General features: G+C 30.8%; 1 protein-coding gene across 1 annotated transcript in view; it reads right to left on the bottom strand.

Annotated features, from left to right (window-relative positions):
- The window catches only part of LOC129954017 (neurotrimin), a 480,552-nt gene extending 463,643 nt beyond the window's left edge, over positions 1 to 16,909 (bottom strand). Inside the window, exon 1 of the mRNA XM_056067610.1 lies at positions 15,381 to 16,909. The gene's annotated coding sequence lies outside the window, so the exon portion shown is untranslated. The remainder of the gene's footprint in view (positions 1 to 15,380) is intronic.
- Between the last annotated feature and the right edge of the window lie 3,377 nt (positions 16,910 to 20,286).

Raw genomic sequence — 20,286 nt, 5'->3', positions numbered from 1 at the left:
AAAATTTAATTCAAGTCTCTAGCGTTTTTGGTTCGTAGGATATTTAGAGTTAACCAAATTTTTTTTAAACTGCTATGGTAAAAAAACCATTCACGCAATTTTCTTGAGAGCCCTTTCTACATCTTTCTGCCTTATTATTTGTTATAATTTATTTGAAATCGATATCTCTTCTGGTTCTTAAGCTATGGACGACGAAAAAAACTTAGCGAACTTACGTATACACACGCACGCACAGACATCTTTCTAAAAATCTTGTATTTCGACCCTAAAGACCTTGAAACGTTGAGAAATGTCAAAATTTTCAAATTGACAAATCAGACCCATTACAATAACTTCCTATGGGAAGTTAAAAATATTTGTTACCCCAAATATGTGGAACAAAAAATGATATTACCTACAAGATAATTGCATAACTAAAATGATAACGTTTTTGATATCAGGTAAAATTGTTAGAAAAATCAAACTGATTGTTTTCTAACAAAAATATAAAAAAACAACAAAATATCTTGGTAAGTGGCTAATGCGTTGGACTGTCATGCCAGAGGTCTTGAGTTCAATCCCTGCCTGTACCATCTATATTTTTTTTTTACGGTTACTACCTCTTGAAAAGAATTTACAAATCCTCCAAGAATAAATATTGTCATGAAAAGTGCTTTCTCAAATTAGCCGTTCGGTTTGGGCTTAAAACTATAAGTCCCCTCTATCCCTGACAACAGTACTCGCACACAGGAGTGGTTGAGAGTTGTAATTTGCTAGGCCCTAATTCTCCACGGACTAAAGCGCCACTAAATATATTTCTGTAAAAAAATATCTCGAGAATAAATAAAGGTAGTTACTTCAAAATTATTTCACTATTATGCACTTGAACAATGTCCTTATTAAAATAACACAACTTTCCTAGAAACATCTATTTATAAGATATAAATACTTTAAAAAAATGCTAAGAAAATTGTTAAACGCTGTTTTTCCATTTAAAATAAAATGAGATATTCAGCTATGTAGGTTCTACATTTCACTTTCACTAGAAATTAAATTAAAATCGATTCAAATTATAAATTGCAGTTCTGAAGTTCACTTTTATCGGTATCGATTTAATTTATTTCGAACTCAAAACTAAGTGAATTTTCGTGTTCTACATTTCTATATTAACGATTTTCATTTGATTTGAATTCAAGCAGAGTAAGTTAGGTTAGGTTAGGTTATAGTGGCTGTCCAAGATGGAACGGACACACTTAGGCCAGTTTAATGGCCCATTGTGATACCACATGAATCTTGAGGCTTCCTCCTAAGCTCAATGGAACCAGTTAGAGTCTCTTACGAAACGTGAGAGGCTGATTATCCCGATATGATTTAGATCGTTTAGATCGTTAAAGAAGAATTCTCCTAGGTAATTCTTGCGTTTTCGAGCTAGAGCAGGGCATGTGCAGAGAAGATGAAGAACCGTTCCTTCCTCTTCCTTGTCCATACAGCATCTTCAAAAGTCATTTGAGAATACGCCTAGTCTCGTGGCGTGCTTTCCTATTAGACAGTGTTCGGCTATGACACCTATTATCGAGCTTATATGCGAGCTGCTTAGAGAGAGCAAGCACCTTGAACGTTTTAAATCCAGTGTTGGCCAGATGTTTTTTGTGACTTGACACGTGGTGATGTTGTTCGACCTGGTGTCTGCCCTCCTCGCAGCGTCTTGCATTAGCAACAGTATACAAGTAGCGATTGGTATGCCAGTACTTGCCAAACGTGGTAGGATGGGTTGTACTGTACCGTTCCTGGCGAGTTCATCTGCCTTACAGTTACCTGGAATGTCTCTATGGTCCGGCACCCAGCAAAGGTGAATATTAAACTGTTGCGCCATCTCCATTAGAGATGATCGACAGTTATGGACTGTTATAGAGTTTGTAGAGACTGAGTCCAGAGATTTGATAGCGGCCTGGCTGTCGGAGAAAATACGGATATCAGATGTTGATATCACGTTTTCTTTGAGCCAAGACAAGACTTCCTTAATAGCCAAAAGTTCCGCCTGGAACACGCTACAATGATTGGGAAGGCGGAATGAGAGACTTAATTTCAGTCGTTCAGAGTACACACCACCACCAACCCCTTCTTTGGTCTTTGAGCCATCTGTGTAAAAGTGGATTGACTCATCCTCTAAGAATGTCCTATCCTCCCAAAAATATCTGGTAGGTATAGAAATCTGGAAATTTCTATCGAATTGTAGTTGGGGGATGGTGGAATACTATGAAGCATTAATAAATTTCTTTAAGCAAACACATTTTCGGGAGAGGCGCCATGTATTATTTTCGAGTATGCAGAAATAAGTTCATATCTCCGCAGACCAATGACATACCCTGTCACACTGTTGTAAACAACATTATGCTTCCTATTATCCTGAAATCAAAATTACTAAAAAACTCACAACCGTATAGTAATAGGAGAATGGGAAGTGATTTAGCTAGTATCATTCTTGTTTTAATTGGGGTAATTTTTTGGGTGGTCCATAACATTCGTAAGCATCCATACACTCTTCCAATTGTCGTATTTATGTAGAAACCAGGTAAGGTTTCTGTTAAATACAACTCCTAGGTTTTTCGCAGATTTAACAAACTAAACTGGAATATTGTTAAGCAGTATTGGAGGAAAATACGTCGTTTCTAATGGGTTTCCGGAAATAATAAGACATTTAGTTTTGGTTGGGTTTTAACAGAGCCCATTATTTATTTCATAACCTCCATTTTCAATTAGACCTAAAGAAGAGCTATGTATATCGAAGTTGAACGTCGTCAGCATACAGATGAAATGACGAGTTGAATCCTAGAAACGGCAGTTCATTTATATACATGGTAAATAGAAGAGGTCCCAAATCGATCCCTGGGGGATTAAGCGGAAGGAAGGAAGGTAGACGTTCATTTATTACCAAAAACTACTTGATACCTTGAAGACAAATATGAAAAAACTAGTTCACTGATGATGGAACGAACTGGAAGTTACCTCGTAGTTTGGTGCATAAAACGGTGTCAAATGCTTTTGAGAAGTCTAAAAGTGTGAGGAAAGTCACATGGTTCTTATCAAGACTATCTCTAATATATTCAACTACATTTATGAGAGCTGTTGTGCAGCTATAACCTCTGCAAATCCCGTATTGATGTGGGCATAACATTTCATTTTGATCCAAGTATTGTCTAATCAGCTTGTTTAAGAATTTCTCAACAACTTTCGATAAAAAAGGTAGTATAGATATTTGTCGGTACTCATTAAGATTCTTTGGTATATGAATGATTTTAGTTTTTTTCCAAATTGCGGTAAAACTCCAGTCGTTAAAATAGTACTGAAGAGATTATTATTATTATTATTATTATACTTTATTGAACAATAATATAATTACAAAATTCAATTAATATTTATCAGAGCATTAGTTACCAGGGCCTTCAGCTCAGTATTGAAGAGAAAAGTAAGGGGTTTTAAGATATATGAAAGTGTCGCTTTAAAAACACTGGATGAATTTCATCAAAACCCACTGAATTAGATTTTACAGATAAGCAACATTCAAGAACATCTTCTTCATTCACATTGGAAAAGCTAAAACCTATAGAAGATAGGCTGCCAGCTTCCAAATTTAAAATGATGGAGCTAGCATGATGTTCAAAAGATGAGACAGACGTACATTTTAAGCAAAACTTTGTTATTTAAGTCGTTATAAGCTCTCCGAAACACTTCGAGTCTAAAACGTTTCCATGTTTTATCTGCCGTATTACGAGTACGTTGATTGATTAGTGTTTTGATATTATTGGTGAATCAAGGAGAGTCTTTTCAGTTCAAGATTTTTGTTTTAATTGGGACGTGAACATTAAAAAGGAAGTTAAAATTTTCCTGAATAAATGCAAGTTGATCATTATCAGATAACATTTTAGAAATTAGAGCAATCAATTGACATTAGGTCGTGTTCTTAGTGATAGTAATTTATATTTTTGAAGTCCCTAAAGCTGAAACTATCACAAGAAACTAAAGGTTCACACTCAAAAGTTATGTGCAGAAGATCATGATGTGAGAAACAAGGCGCAGCAAGGTCAAAGTAAAGAACTTTTTTAAGTTGCTTGCAAAAAATACATCCAGCAGGGTACTTGATTCTCTTGTAAAGTGTGTGAGAGTAGGTGTATTTCGGGGTGTAAATTAAGATCCTTCAAATCATCAGTGAGTGAGAACTCTAAGATCAGATTACTATTAAAATCTCCTCCCAATACAATATAAGTCGATATATTAGCCAACTCATTTAGTTTAGTTAATAATGATGTGGTATCAATATTTTTGTTAGGTCTGTATACAGATCCCAATACAATTTTGTTGTGATTTTAATAAATATGAAATTAATATCATCACTAGGTAAAGATTCACATACAAATTCCGGTTTTAACCCAAATTAAGAGTAACTAAAAACAATTGGTGGCTAATAAATCGCACCTTAAGACAAGTGAGAATTTCAGATCTACAGCTAGCTGGAATGTGTACCAAAGCAATATTATAAAAATCACATATATTTTATATTTACTTTATTAAAAAGCACAGACAAATTTATATATAAACAACTTTGAGAAATATCCTCTTTTTAGATAGTTTTCAGTTAAAGCTAAGATTTTATTTTGAATCAAGAATAAGTTGTTGATATTTTGACGTACACAAATTTCGGAATAAAAGTTGGATATTGCTAAATATATTCTAAGTTTTTCAAAAGAAAATGTGTTGACTCCTTTTGTTCCAAATAAAAATCACAATAAGCGTTTCGTACTTTCAAAAAAATTTTTACTTTGATCTAAGTTAAGGACCTAACAAAGTCTATAATCCATATTTGTATCCTACAAACTAATCTGTAAAAACAAAAAACTTTAACATCATGTTTACCGCGCCTTAAAAAGTATCAATTTTAATGTTAAGGAGCAAGAATCAAAATGTATATCATTATAATATTACTCATTCACAAAATTTTGATCTCAAAATTAATAAACTCTGCTTTTAAGTTTATTATAACACAAAAATATGCACACTCCCTGTAAACCTGTTTGATAATCTTTAATTCTTAGAATAAGCAATATGGAACTGATCATCACAATTATCTCAAACTTAAATCCTTTATAGGTTATTATATAACGTACACGTACCGTACACGTTTAAAATATCTTAAAAGCCTACCTATTTATCTATGCTTCTAGCTATGATGGCAATCAGGATGTAGATGATAAGAATTAACCCTTAATTTAAATAAATACATATACACATACATCTCTCGTATCAGTAAACCTAATTTAACCACTGAAACCGAATATAATTTATTATCTTAAGACCTAGGTACTTAATTCTACAGGATATAACTATGAAACTATTATATATGTATAACGCACTTGTGGGGCTTAGTTTTATGTAAATATACAAGGATGCGTGTTGTTTCATTGAGGGGAGGATTTGCCAGGCAAATAATTCCAAACTAAAAGAGACAGAGAATGTTCCGCATTGTGTTTTGTAATAATTATTATACTATAATTATATTTAATGCAAAGCGTTTATACAGCTTTTGCTGGTATAAACATTGTTCAATGAAGGTTGTTTTAAGCCTCCAACGCAACGCATGCCACCGCCATTATCATGGTATTTATTGAAAATGCTAACTAGGAAATGGTAGGTCTAGGTATTATGTTGAGGTGTGAGGTACAAGGATAATGGTTATTTAAATATAAAGTACACGTGGAGTGTAATCCAAATCATGCCTAACTTACTAAAAGTACTAACGTTTAAAGGAAGACCGAGACAAATAGGTTGAAACAAATTTTACCTGAATTTTAACCCCGAGATGTTTTCCTTCAAGACATTCCCTGATGATGATGATGATGGTTAGGTATATAGGGAACGCCTTTTTACAACTTCTTCGATTGAATGAAGCTACAGACTCAGGGTGAGAGTATGTACTTTGAAGTCTTTTTTTTTGGGAGCAATTGACAAGGGAAACAAGCTTAAAATTAATGTCTCTTCTATTTTGATGAGAATTTAAGTACCCTACCTTCCTTAACCAATCTTTAAATCTATGCTAGAGTCTTCTTATTCATGGGACAAATTCTAATTTTTACAAATAACTTTTATTTCGTTTTGCATAATAAAGTCCTTACTATTTTATATAAAATCCTTAAACTTACGCAGCAAATGTTGTCAAGATATCCTAAGTACAAAGGTTTACATATACACTCTTGATGTTCTTTAACGTCTCGTATAGAAACCTTCCTATTTAATATTTTGTTTGTATGTTTTTGTTGTTTCCATGATAATGTTAATCTTTAAGCTTAAAAAGGTAGAAAAAGGTCAGTTAAGAGAGCCATCATATAAATAATACGAGTAAAGACGGTCCTTGTATGATTTACATGTTGAAAATGTTTGATATTTTTGTTGTGGTCCTTATTCCTATAAAAAAGAAAACTTAAAATGACATAACTCAGAGGTAGATTGAGAATATATTGGAAATTGTGCAGAAAACTGACAAAGATGTTGAAAATTTGAGCATTAATATAATAAGGACCTGCTATCCTACCGACAACAACAACGACGACATACGAAGTTATTGTGTTACAAATTTTAGTTTGATGGCATAAAAAGGTAAAGGACTCTTTATCATCTACAACATTGTTGGGTGTTTGTGTGTATTTTGTGTTGTTAATAGATAAAAATAATGTAAGGTTATTGAACCTTTAAAGGAAGACAGGGATAGAGCACAAAATATTAAAGAAAACAAATTCAAAGGAATTAACTTATGGCAAAATTTAAAAATATACTATAACTTTGTTTTACTTCTTTTTTAAAATTTGTTCTTCAAATTAATCAAACACAACTTTTAGCTGATTTTTAAACTTTCCCTTAACTTAAAAACTCAAAGATGATTTTTTCTATGTACTTTATTTAAAAATGTCAACTAATGAATAAATATTTTGTCATAAACTAGAGTCTTGAAAAATAATTTTTCAAAACTAAACAAATTGTTATTCAAAATTAATAGAATTATTAAATATCTCACCTCTTTAAGAAATGTTTTAGCAACGAATACATTTTTTTTAAATAAAGGCTCAGCATCTTTTTTTTTGACAAAATTACTTAAATTTAAAAAATTAAAATATGTGAAATGTGTTTTTTTAGACGTTTGATTTTCAAGGAGTAATAAAATGAATATAATTTAATGTTATAACTAAGAATTCATCCTAATTATAAAGATAAGGCTTTGTTATTAAGTTTCAGAAATAATTTTGGGTAAATGACCACAGCAGCTGGCTGCAATAAAATCAAGCCGAGAGACCCAATTTTTGAACACTATTTGCACCAATTGAGCCCGTGTGTTTTTTCTTTCAAGACGTCAACCGGGGGCTTATCTGAAACAGTCCAGCGGTAGTACACACACAATCTTGTAGACCACTCCATCCACAAACCCATGACGTGAGATAATTGATCCGTCAATCGAACCGAAGCATAATTTTGGTAATTGATTTGCACGGTTTGGAAAAGTTGTTCAGGAGTAAGTCTTCATATCTATCTATATATATACAAATCAATGCCACTTTTCGTTGTAATGCTTTAACTCAACAATGCCTTAACAGTTTTGGTTAATTTTGGTCTTGCATTATTCGTGGAAGTCCAGAGAAGGTTTGTACGTAGAGAAAATTAAAAAAAAAAGAGGCTGGGATGCGACCCACACTGATAACTTCCCATCCCGTCTGTCGATTTGTCTTGCTTAAAAGTTTGTCTATATGTACTCGTATCAATTGTTTCCAAATTTGAGTACTATTTTTTATAGATTTTATTTTTTATGAAAAAACAGACTGTTCGATTTTTATATAAAAATTACTGAATATTGAAAACAATATTTTCTTTGAAGTAAAATAAGTTTGAAGCTAATATTTTTAATTTTTGAAAAGCTATTTGAGCCGAAAGTAAATTTTTACCAAGTTTTAGTAGGTATTGTTTTTTTTTAGAGTTTTATTTTTTGTAAAAAAAACTGTCAATTCGAATTTTTTAAAAATTTTACCAAATGTTGAGAACAATATTTCTTATAAGATAAAATTAGTTTGAAGCCAATATTTAAAATTTTTGAAGAGATATTTGAGTCGAAAATCAATTTTTACCAACTTTTATAAATTTTTTTTTTAGGTTTTTATTTTTTGTAAAAAAACTGTCAATTCGATTTCTTTCAAACTTTAATTGTATGTTGACAACAAAATTTTTTGAAAGATAAAAGTAAATTAAAGCCAATATCTCAAAGTTTTGAAAAGATATTTGAGTCGAAAATCAATTTTTACCAACTTTTATAAATTTTTTGTTTAGGTTTTTATTTTTTGTAAAAAAAACTGTCAATTCGATTTTTCTCAAAATTTTTCAAAATGTTGAAAACAATATTTCTTATAAGATAAAATAAAATTGAAGCCTTAATTTCAAGTTTTTGAAAAGATATTTGAATCGATATTCAATTTTTACGAACTTTGAGTAATGTTTTTTTTTAGATTTTTATTTTTTATAAAAAAACTGTCAATTAGATTTTTCTCAAAATTTTATCAGATGTCAAAAACATTATTCTTCGTTGCTCAAAATTGTTTTAGAGATAAAATCATATTTCAGTCGTAAAATTTTGGGGGTGACAAATTTTTTTTTTCAGTTTTATTGATTTAAAAAAAACCGTTATATTGATTTTTTTCAAAAAATAAACTTGTTTGGTATCACGTTTTATTCTATTATATAAAATTTAATTCAAGTCTCTAGCGTTTTTGGTTCGTAAGATATTTAGGGTTAACCAAAATTTTCACCATTTTTTCAAACTGCTATAGTAAAAAAACCACCCACTCAATTTTCTTGAGAGCCCTTTCTGCATCTTTCTGCCTTATTATCTGTATAACAAAATTTATTTGAAGTCGATATCTCTTCTGGTTCTTGAGCTATGGACAACGAAAAAAACGTCGCGAACGTACGGACGTACGGACGTACGGACGTACAAACGTACGTACACACGCACGCACAGACATCTTTCTAAAAATCTTTTATTTCGACTCTAGGGACCTTGAAACGTCGAGAAATGTCAAAATTTTCAATTTGACAAATCGGACCCATTACAATAACTTCCTATGGGAAGTTAAAAATTTGAAAATGTGTAAAATTGATTTTAGCGACTATTCGATCGGAACAGAAAATTGAATTTGCACTTGAATCTTCAAGAATTGCTGCTACATTATTAGAAGGTGGTCGGACCGCACACTCTGCATTAAAATTGCCATTGAATGTACTGTTGATTGAAACTTCAACTTGCAATATTTCAAGAAATTCTGCTATGGCAAATGTTCAGCGATTAACGTCAATTATTTTATGGAATAAATCAATAGAAGCCTTTAATCGAACAATGCAAGATTTACGCGGTAATCGAAAGCTGTTTTGGTGGTGCTCTGATATTTCTGTCAGGGTAATTTCGCCAAACATTGCCAGTTATTTGGAGATATGTACGAAAATTGACAATGAACATTAATATATTATTCACCTACATAATAATGCAATTATCAGCAAAATAAATAACCAAAATTAATAAAATGAATAATTTTCAAGAAGAAATATTAAGAAAACATCCGAAAATTGAGATTCTATAAAAAAAATGTTTCTTTTAACAATTTCTTCAAGGAGGGGGTTTGTTCGTAGACTACTACATTAACATGTGGTGTTGAAGTGAACTTGAAGCTTCAATCGAGTTGCAATGAGCTTGATTCGATTCAATTTGGGTCAGCGATAGGAGTGGAGTCAAATTTGTTGAAGAAAAACCTGTGTGGATGAGTTGCCCTTTTAGATCCATTATGGTCTGTTTATTTGCATGTTTGTTTACAAAAAATATAGTTTTGTTTTGATCAAATAAAAAAAAAATGCACATGGAGTAGGTAACATATTTGTATATGATGCTGAACTATTCAATTCTTCACGAATCAAACTATTTCACTTTCACTTCATAAGACACATCGAATCACCATTGGCATTTTAGAATGTACTGTCAAACTTAATCATTTTTAAATCTTCTTATTCGGTGGAAACACCAAAAAGATTTACGAGTATTTAAACTAAACTGAGACATTTTCATTAACAAAACTAAATAATATCAACAGTAACAGATTGATGTCTGTCCCCAATGGAAAACACATGATTCCAAATGCAATAAACAACTCAACGAACACAGCCACTGAGATACAAATGTAATATTAATCGTACCAACATTTCAGAACGATAGCACATAAGATCAATTCGAGACTCGTATAAATGTCAAAAACCCATCGGTAGTAAGATTCTACTTTAACTTTTATCGGTAATATTCATACTACGGATGTTGTTTTTGTTATTCGTTTAAGATCCTTTCTTTTATCCAAGCTATACAAAAATCGATCTCCTTTGCAGAAAGGAGAGACGTAGCTAAATTCAAACAAAAGTGGTTTGAAAAAAGAAGAGCCAGAGCTAAATCCTTCAAACTGTGAAAACTAGTAAGAATGAGAAACGGAAGTTTTTTCCGTGAGGCTTATGTTCAGGCAAATAAAGAATATAAAAACTCTGCCAAATAAAGGAAAATGAATACTCTTTAGGAATAGCGAAAAATTTAAATAATGACAATGATTCTTCTGAACTTTGTAAAGTAGTGAAGGAACTGAATGGGAAAAAAATTCAAAATTAGTAACAATTTGGATGCTCATATATTGGCAAATTATTTTAAAAATCTACTCAATCCATTAGAGATTGAAGAACCAATACAATTCGCTGAAAATTTCATAATCGTTGCATCTTTAGATGGGGATATCACCTAAGAAGAAATTAACAGTGTTTTACAAAAAGCTAAGAATAGCAAAGCCCCAGGGTATGATAGAGTTCCTTATGAATTTTTCAAAAATGCTCCAAAAGATTTTTTGGAAAAATTGACAAGGACCTATTTAAATATATTGCACACGGTTAAAAGGCTTGAGTTTTGGGTTAATGAAAACAAATTGTTGAAAGAATTTCAAGCAGGTTTCAGAGCAGGTTATTCGACAACGGATCACATTTTCTCCATCGAAAATATCGTAGATTATTACGTAGAAAATGGGAAAAAGCTGTATTCAATATTTCTTGATTTCAAAGCTGCTTTCGATAGCATTGATCGAGAAGCATTGTTTTATAAATTAAATCTACTGGGATTATACTTTTCTGTTTCTAAAGTACTAAGAAAACTTTACGAGAACACAACATCAGCTGTATGGGTGAACATATATCAGAATGGTTTGAAACCAAAAGTTGAGTACGTCAAGGTTGTCTTTTATCCCGCCTGTTGTTTGCTTTTTTATCAACGACATAGTTGACTCTTTGCCAAACGGTTTTAAAATTGTAGGATTTGTTATAAAATGTCTCCTATATGCTGATGATGTTTTGTTTGCAGACTCCCCAAAAAGTCTTCAGCTCATGATAAATAGGCTATCTATAAACTCAATCTGGCAAAACTTGTTTAGGAACTCAAATGTTGCAAATGGTGTCAAATTAAGAATGTTTGATGCGGCTCTGAGAACTATAATGGCATATGGATGTCAGGTATGGGGATATCAACAGTATGATGGGGTTGAAAAACTGCAACGGCTCTTTATATTGAGCGGTATTTCGGTGAATGCTTGCGAGATGAAGGATGGGAGTATGAGAGAAAAGACCAATTGTATTCTCGAAAAGCTAGATGGCAAAATAAGACTAGATCTTATTGAGGAAGCAAAAGGCTCCTCACGTAGATCTCCTTATCCAAAGCTCAATTATAATTTGAATGAGCTCAATTATTTTACAGACAAAATTAACTTATTTGAAATTTCTGTCATTTGTCGCATTACTGGAGAGCTTCTTGACTTGCTCTCTCTGTAATTTTCAAGAACAAGAAAACTCTTATAAATTTTTATCAGTGTGCCCTATTCTAAAAGAAATAAGATTTGTATACTTTAAAAAGTCAATAATAAGCAAATCAGACTCTATAAGTATCTTAAATGGAAGCAACTGGAAACTTCTTGTCCAATATTGCATTGCCGCCCTTAATTACAGAAAAGATTTTATAAATTACTAAAAGATTCGAACCCAAAAATGTATCTGTTAAGTATTTTGGCGAACGCATTGTACAAAATAAAACATATTTTTGTATTGCAATTTATTTAGCTTTATGTTTACATCTTTTATTCTTTTATTAATAAAAAAAAATTACTAATTGTTAAATGAACAATGTAAAAATAATAGCAAAACACACCAAAAAGCACCACTGGTTCTTGAGGTATAGACAACGAACAAAGCTTCACGAACACACGTATACACTTTTTAAAAAACTTTTATTTAGATTTTATTGAATTTGAAACGTCAAGAAATTTTTAATTCGACAATTCAAACCGATTACAAAAACATCCTATTTGAAGTTGAAATAGTGACAAAATTAGTTGACATAAAATATCTCTCAAACCCATAACGCTAGCGACTTCAAAATAATTCAATTAACGGATTTATTTTTAAAACAAAAAAAAACTGAAACAAAACGATATTGGAAAAACCGATGTACTTTTTTTCCTTTACAAAACAAAAACACTTCTAAAATTTGGTAAACATTGATTTTTGACTCGAATATCTTGGTAACAATTAAAGATATTGCTTTCAAACTAATTTTTCTTTTTGTTTTCAATATAATCTGAAATTTGTAGAAATTTCCAACATTACATTTTTTTGTAAAACGAAAAAATTGGTAAAATCTAGTCTCGATTCAAATATTTTGAGAATAGATTAAAGTTTCATCCTATGCAAAATTTTGTTGTTTACTTGAGAAAAAAACTTTAACAAATCGAACCGCTATTTATATCTAAAACTGATAAAACTTGGTTTTGGATTACAAATATCTGGAACAAAAACGGTTATTTAAAAAATAACTTATTCTTTCATATGTAAAATATTGTTGTTAACTTTAAGTTGATATTTTAGAAAAGTTCAAGTGACAACTTTTTCTTAAAAAAGACGATAATCAAGAAAACCAACAAACAACTGATAAGAAACGGTTTATAAGTTATAACAACAAGAATTAAACAGAATTCAATGCCTTGTATCTTACACAAAATTTTGTTATTAATATTGTTTAAGAGTTTTTAGAATAATCGGCACTGATGGCAACTAACAGTATGGGTCGCATCTCAAATTTTGTTTTAACTATTTTTACTCTCATTGATATAAACAACACTTTCATTATGTGTATTGGCCTTTCACAGATATAATATTATAAAGTCTTTAATAATTTACACATCCGTCATTTTTGTCAGCCTCAAAAATAACGTCTTAACAAATACCGCAGTTTACGAGTAATAATAAAAAGTTCATATATTTGTATTTGTGGTGGACAAAAAATCATTTTATTTTTAAATTCAATTAAGAATCTTGATAACTTTAAACCAAGTTAAAAAATGTAAAACTGGATTTACTAACTCCTGTTCTGGTTCAAATTCAAAACTAATGAAATCAAAATTATTTTTTGTATTTGTCTTGTTGCTTCAAATTTGAAAAAGATTTCTTTTGAAATAAATTCTTTAAAACAGTACAAATAACAGAAATAAGTTGTTTTCTAATTTTTAAGATCTGAAAATATGAGTTTCTTTTTAGTTTAATGTTGAAGAAGTAGCGTACAAAAATGTAACGAAACCAAAACGATATCGGTAGGACGGCAATTCAAGGCACTTTTAACCTCATGCATTTTTGTATTGCATTTAAGTGTTTTTAAATAATAATAAATTAGGGGTTGCACAGACGAAAAAAAAAAACAAATCCACAATCTTTTTCTTTATTAATGTTTTATTTGAATTTAGAACAGTTTTTCAATGTTGAGAATTTAAATAAGTTCTTAAAAATCCTATAAACTTATCCAATTTATAGAAAAAAATCTATAAATTTAAAAATTAATAAATTAAAAAAGCGCAAGCTTTTAAATAAATAAAAAGTTGTTTCTCAATAAAAATAATTAAAACAGATTGGTGTGATGCTAAGAGGTTTGGTATTTTTCTAACAAAATGCAAACTTTTTATTTACTCCGAAATCTTAAAAACAAATTTAAAAACCTCATTTAATATTAGCGAGTTGAATTGTTCGATTTTTGTTGTTATTTTTTTAACATTTTAGTTATGTAATATTAAAAATATCTACTTGGAATCTAACTTACAAACCACCTAATTTTTTTTTTTAATTTGAACCATTAAGTCGTTACCTATACTTTAAATATAATTTATTTTTAATACAACGACTACCCTGAAGTTCGAACAAATGGGAGGTTCCTATAACCTGACATTTAAATAAAATTGCTTAAGCTACAAATAGAAGAAGGTACATAGAATTTCTTTGTTTTAACCATCAAAGCTATTTAAAATTCAGAATGAATAATTTAGGTCTATAAACAAAATAAATTTCTCTTCTACTAAAACAATCAAAAATATAACAAATATGAGTTAATTTCAGAAAGTTTTCCACGTCCGAATGCATTAAAATAAATTGCTATGTCTAACCTTCAGTTACTCTAAAAATATCCTTAAAACTTTACTTACTTTTACCACCTACATAATTATAATGTATTCTCTATGTAACCTTTCATTTTCACCAGAAAAATAAAGAAAATACCAAAAACCAAACCATCTGATTTCGAGTTCCGAATTAATTTTATTTTAATAGAAATTCATTTCAACGAAAAAAAAAAAATATCTCAATCTCAGAAACATTTACTCTGATACATTTTGCACCACCACCGAAGCTTCCTGCCTTCTGTGTATCTGTTTCTGGATACCTATGCCAAACCAAGCCAGAACCAACTTATATAAGCCTTGGACTTAATTAAAATTCCTTCTTTGTACTTCACTTCAATAAATATTCAAATCAAAACATCAAAGTCAAGAATAAGTCGAAAACATAAATTATAGTGAAAGGTAAAGCTATAGATAGATAGAAGAAGGAAACATGATAGGTATACCCTACCCATACCTTAGACATCTCTAGATATTACTTCTTGTTAACATGCCTAACATCACTGTTTAAGACATCTCTCTGACATGACCAAACTTTGTTAAAGTTCAAAATGGAACTACAACCAGAAAAACAGAAACTTAAGTTCCTACACAAAAAGTATACCAATTGCGATAGGTCCTTATAAGAAATCGTCTATGTTAATGTGAACCTATGACCTTTTATTTGAATAACCCTCACCCCTTTTTCTTTTTGCAGAAGAAAATTTTCTAAAACATTTCCATTGCTCGATATATGTACCTACGCCTTTTATGTAAAATCTAAAACACAAGACCAAAAATAAAACTCAAATTAATTACAATTTATTAACTTACCTTTTAAAAGAAACACTTCAACTACAAGAGTGTTCTACTTTTGCTGTCGATATAAAATATCAACAACAACAATAAAAAAGTAGGTAAAACTCAATCGGTAGTGTAGTTTTAGTTGTTCTTTGTCTTCTAAGGTAATCCTTAATCCTTGATGTAGGCAGGCAGGCAGGTAAATAAAATCTACCTTCGTTCGTATAAAACACAAACAAAATTCACTGCACCGACTTTTTTACTTTTTGCATAATCCAAACTTTATGTAGTACCAATTATTTATCTATTTTGTATTCACACTCTTTTTCTTGCTCCTCTTTGCTTTTCTATAAGACAATATTGTAAAGATACACTTTGGGATTAACCTCGTTTTTTTATTTTGTTGTACCTATGTTGGCCTATACTGCATTTAAGTGCAATCAATCGAAAGGACACTCGAAAAGAAAAACAACCCACACACAAAAACTGTTGTAAAAATATCAAGTTAACACTTAAGCTCCAGACTTGAGAGTGTGTATATATTGTTGAAGGGAATACAACAACACCAAAATTCGAAATTCACGTGAAAAAAAAAAACGTTTTAAATCTGAAGTCAACCGAATTGCGATTTGTATCCTTTTTTTTTTCAAAAAACACCTTTGCTCTGTTAAAAGCAATTCCCGTGGTATACGGAAAAAAAGATTCACACTCTTATCAGTATTCACTATGGCGCACTTAATGCTGCAAGACCACAGAAATCCCCATCATCATAATATTGAAATCATCTTGAGTCCTTGATAGATAAACAGAAATCCATTAGGTGGCGCATATTCAATGAGAGAGCATCCCAGAACCAGAATTCACACAAAACACTGTAAAAGCGATAAGCGAAAAGTATAGGAACCGAACAAGGACCAAAGCAGAACAAAAATTTACGGACCAAAAAAAAAACGGGACACCGAACGACGACGCGGCAGGCGTTACGTTGGAATAAAGGTTTTTAGCCACGAACCTCGAACACAAAATGTAGAACAGGATCTGTGCCTCTGGCTATTACTTGGAGCAACAGAGGACAGCACTGTGAGATGCACCGCAGAACCACTCAATAAGGTTATATTTAAGCTTAATCCTATTTAAGGGGGGCGAGGGGGCGCATATACACACAATTTGTGGCTGGTTTAGGCAAGGTTTTAATGGATTCAGGGGATTTGTTGTTTTTCTTTTTTTTATCGAATTTATTTATTCCACATGTGAATTAATCCTATTTTTATTTTTCTTAAGTATTTAAACTTTCGATCAAAACAGCTGATTTTTGTATTGAAATCCTGGGTATGCACAATTTCACCTAATCCGTTATTTGATGATTTTGAAAATCAAAATTTTAATATGTTTTATTTTTAATTTTTAAAATTTGTCGATATGATTTTTGATCGAGAGAAAAGTTTCAGGAAAAAATCTTCTTCTTCTTCGTTTTTAAATTTTGAACACCCCGTAAGTCTATAAGATACAGTGGGTCGGGAAAACGCGTCGATTATGCCGGAAAGTCTGTTTTCAACTAAACACTGATAGGAAAAAATAACCCCGACAATGTCGACATTTTTTCTATCTACTCGCAATGTGGCGAATTGAGGGGGTGTTTCAAAACAATAACAAAAAAGAACAACATACACACAGCACAGAGCTAGAGCCAGAACCAGAGCCAGAACCAGAGCCACCACAGCACATCGACATCAGACAAACCGAAAGAGGTGAAAATATGAAAAACCTTCCCGTAACGTTAACACAGTGCGATGATGAACTTGATGCGGCGAAATACCCTTTTTGAGTTTTCGCTCTCTGTTCTACGAAGGAAAAACCTTTTCTGTAGAAAAAGGGGAATTTTGAAGAAAATACTTACCACACTCTGTATTCAATCATCCCCTATTTGGTGTGTTGAGTAAGGAACTCCGAAAGAAAATGTTTCCGAATGTTTCTGATAACTTAAATTGTTGCCAAGGATTTTCAACCAACCCCTCCTTTAACCTCAAACGTACTCGTGCTCGTATTTCTATCTAAGGGAAACGTTAGGTGGTGGTGTCTTTAAAAAATACAAAAAAAAAATAAAACTTTCAGAAAATAATAATGAAAATTGTCTATGGTAGGATTGCAGCAATCAAAAAGTACTCATTGCACATTTATGGTTCGTGGAGGAAGGTTGCGGTGGTTTTATTTGATTTACTCCCTGATGGTTATTTTCTTTTATTTTATTTTTATTGGTATTGGCAGGGATATGAAGATAAGGGATTTCGAAGGGATTTGTTTTTATTTTTCGGTTTCTTATTTTCTGCGTTTTTTTATTTTTTTGGATGGAATTCGATGAGGTCAATAAAAGTGTAATAAATCTTAGTTGTGATGCTGTTTCTGGTGGGTGGCTGGAATGCGAAGATAGTCGTGGAAACAGGTGACTGTATGAGTGGGGTTATATGAAAATGATATAACTTTCTGATGAATAAATGTTTTATGGAATAATGAAGACGGAAATCCTTCGAAGATTAAGGTACATTCATAATTATTGGAATGAAAACAATAATTCGGTAAAATTTAAAGAAAACGTTGCAATTTTATTCACCCATGGATTTGAATGTTAAAAACATTACTGATTTTTGTATCCGTAGGTACTAATTAGTTTAAGAATTTGAAATTTTATAGAAATTTTATAAAAATATGAAATACAACGTAAATAAGAATGTAAACTTTTTTTGAAGGAAATATAAGCTGTCATTAGGACTTCATTATAACTTTTAAAGTTGGCTGAAATTTTCAGAGAGTAAGAGTTTAAATAAGTAACCAACGACTCATTATGATAAGAAGGGTGAATTTATGAAACCTTAAACTAGTATTTCTTTATGTTAAAATGTAAGGTATTTAAGATCTGAACGGACGACATAGCTTTTATATCATTTTGTAGAACAGTTAAAAAAATATAGGAAGCAAAGATATATAACGTCTTGAATTGGAGGTCATTTATTTAAAAATGCAAGAAGAGAATAAGGATTATTTATCCAATTTTTTCTTAAATACTTATTCTTTATAAATAAATAAGGTGGCTTAACAGCTCGTAGAAAATCAAGGCCTAGTGACTTACAATCATTATTTGTGCGAGTAATGAAAGTGATAGAGGGGAATTACAGTTAATATGAGTATCCGAAGGGTTAATTTAAGAAAGCACTTTTAATGGCAAGAATTTCTCTTGGAGCTTTGTTAATTCCTCGCAAGAGGCATTACCTGTGAAAAAAAAACTTTAAGTGGCCCTTTTTTCAACCCAAGACCTCTGGCAGTCCTGTGCTTATGAATATTCATGGTTTATTAACTTCCCATAGGAAGTTATTGTAATGGGTCCAATTTGTCAAATTGAAAATTTTGACATTTTGCGACCTTTCAAGGTCCCTAGAGTCGAAATAAAATATTTTTAGATAGATGTATGTGCGTGCGTGTGAACGTACGGACGAACCGTTCTCGACGTTTTTTTTCGAACCAGAAGAGATATCGACTTCAAATAAATTTGTTAAGCAGATAATAAGGCAGAAATATGCAGAAAGGTCTCTCAAGAAAATTGCGTGGGTGGTTTTTTTTACCATAGCAGTTTGAAAAAAAGGTGCAAATTTTGGTTAACCATTAATATCTTACGAACCGAAAACGCTAGAGACTTGAATTAAATTTAATATAATATATTGTAATCTAATACCAAAGAAGCATATTTTTTGAAAAAAAAAACCATTTAACGGTTTTTTTATAAATCAAAAAAACTGAAAAAAAAAATTTGTCACCTCCAAAATTTTACGAATAAAATATGATTTCATCTCCAAAACAATTTTGTGCAACGAAGAATAATATTTTTGACATGTGATAAAATTTTGGGAAAAATCGGATTGACAGTTTTTTTTCATAAAAAATAAAAACCTAAAAAAATTATTACTCAAAGTTGGTAAAAATTGAATATCGATTCAAATATCTTTTCAAAAACTTGAAATTAAGGCTTCAACCTTATTTTATGTGATAAAAAATATTGTTTCGAACATTCTGAAAAATGTTGAGAAAAATCGAAATAACAGTTTTTTTTACAAAGAATGAAAACCTAAAAAAAAATTAATAAAAGTTGGTAAAAATTGATTTTCGACTCAAATATCTTTTCAAAAATTAAAAATATTGTCTTCAAACTTATTTTATTTCACAAAAAATATTGTTTTTGATATTCAGTTATTTTTATATAAAAATCCAACAGTCCGTTTTTTCATAAAAATAAAATCTACTACAAAAAATAGTACGCAAATTTGGTAAAAATTGATACGAGACAAAATTTTAAACAAGACAAATCGACAGACGGGATGGGAAGTAATCAGTGTGGGTCGCATCCCAGCCTCTTTTTTAAATTTTGTTCACAAATATTTAAATATTTTAGAGATATAGAATTTGAAGACAAAAAAAAAATAGGTGGGGGTGCGACCCACACTGATAACGTCCAATCCCGTCTGTCAATTTGTTTTGCTTAAAAGGTTTATAGGTTTTCGTGTTATGCTAATGAAGTTATCAGGTTAATTATTCTAAAAAATTTAAAAATTACCAAAAATATTTTGCATATGAAGAAATAGTTTAATTGCAAAATCTAATTTATTAAACAGATTTATAGTCGAAACAAATTTTTGTCTATTTTAGTAGCATTTCTTAATTTTTTGCAAATTTAATGAATGATTTAATTTGAGAGATATCAAGAACCGAACATCAATGTTTACAAAATTTGTGTACTATTTTTGTAGATTCTATTTTTTATGCAAAATCGGAATGTTGGATTCTAATAAAAATCAGATGAAATAAGTTTGAAGCCAATGTTTGTAATATTTGAAAAAATATTTGAGTCGAAAATCATCTTGCCATCTTTTTGTTAGGTTTTTATTTTTTGTAA

Source organism: Eupeodes corollae, chromosome 1, assembly GCF_945859685.1.
Source record: "Eupeodes corollae chromosome 1, idEupCoro1.1, whole genome shotgun sequence".
Lineage (NCBI taxonomy): Eukaryota > Metazoa > Arthropoda > Insecta > Diptera > Syrphidae > Eupeodes > Eupeodes corollae.
The sequence above is the reverse complement of the archived record's forward strand: the minus strand, read 5'-3'. Positions and strand labels throughout refer to the sequence as shown.